This window comes from Aotus nancymaae, unplaced genomic scaffold (genome assembly GCF_030222135.1).
Source record: "Aotus nancymaae isolate 86718 unplaced genomic scaffold, 86718_ANA_hifiasm-v0.15.2.pri h1tg000014l, whole genome shotgun sequence".
In the NCBI taxonomy this organism is placed as follows: domain Eukaryota; kingdom Metazoa; phylum Chordata; class Mammalia; order Primates; family Aotidae; genus Aotus; species Aotus nancymaae.
Window position 1 is genome coordinate 92,493,964 of NW_026988425.1, and position 1,344 is coordinate 92,495,307.

Below are 1,344 nucleotides of genomic sequence, written 5' to 3' on the forward strand. Positions count from 1 at the left end.
ATAAGACGACAGAAATAAAACTATATTTTTACATTGAATGATTCAAAGACACTATTTAATAAGAAAAAAGTTAAACAACTGAGGAGTTAAATTTGAGAAACACTAAGAGGTGGAGGTGTCTATATCAGCTTTTGAATTAAACACAACCTTAGTGCCTATTAGGAAGTAAATATATATGACACATATGATATGAACAAAGTAAAATAAGCATAGTCAGTTATTACACAGAGAATCATTTTAGTCATTTGTTCTGTACTATAGTCTTATATGTATATAGTTTTACAGTACAATCAATTTTGACAAATTATTTTATGACTCACTTTTACAAAAGTGTTTTATATCTCCTCATATCAATTTTTTGAATTAACAATTTGAAAAAATAATTGTTAGTTTAAAATGATGACTATTTTCTATGTTTCAGGCACCATAAAGGCACTATAAGAATTAAATTATGGACATAACAAAACACTCTCTGCCTCATAGAAATGAGAATTTAATAAGGAGACAGATACTGTGTTGCATTATATTAATTTAGACCAGTTGCACTAGGTTTTCCAAGATTTTATTCCCTGAATAGTTTCTAGTTGAGTGGGCCACGAGGAACAGTTTGCCTAATCATTATAATCTAACAATAAAAGGGAATGTCCTTAATGTGATAAAGAATATGTTTGAAATCCTGTAGCAAATAGCATACAAAATGGTTGAATAGTGATCCCTGAGATCTGGAATGAGACAAAATGCCCATCATCAATACCTCTTTTAACAACATATGGCAGTATTAACCTGTGCAATAAGGAAAGAAAAATATTCTTGAAAAGAAAAAAAATTAATATTAATTTTTGCTATTGAAACTATTATATACCAAGAAAATCCACAATAATATACAGATAAATTATCAGAACTATTAAGTGGTGAATTTAGTATGTTAATTGGATGCAAAGGGAAGATATAAAGAGTTTCAGAATTTGTATGTAACAGTAACAAATAAATGTCAAATAAAATTTAAAATACAATTTACAATAGCTATAAGAATTAAATATGTAAGAATAAATTTAACAAAATATATTAATGCAATCACAATACAAATGAAAAGTGGAGAAATATTGTTAAATACCTAAATAATTGGAGAAATGCATTATACTTACAGATGGTAAGAAAATATTTTAAGATGTCAATCTTCTCAATGATATTTTTGAATTTATTGGAAAAACAAACAGAAATGCCAAGATTTTTACTTCAAATTGACATACAAAATTTAAATTTCACTTTGAGAGACTGAGGCAGGAGGATTGTTTGAGGCCAGGAATTTGAGACCATCCTGGGCACCATTGTAACTCTGCCTAC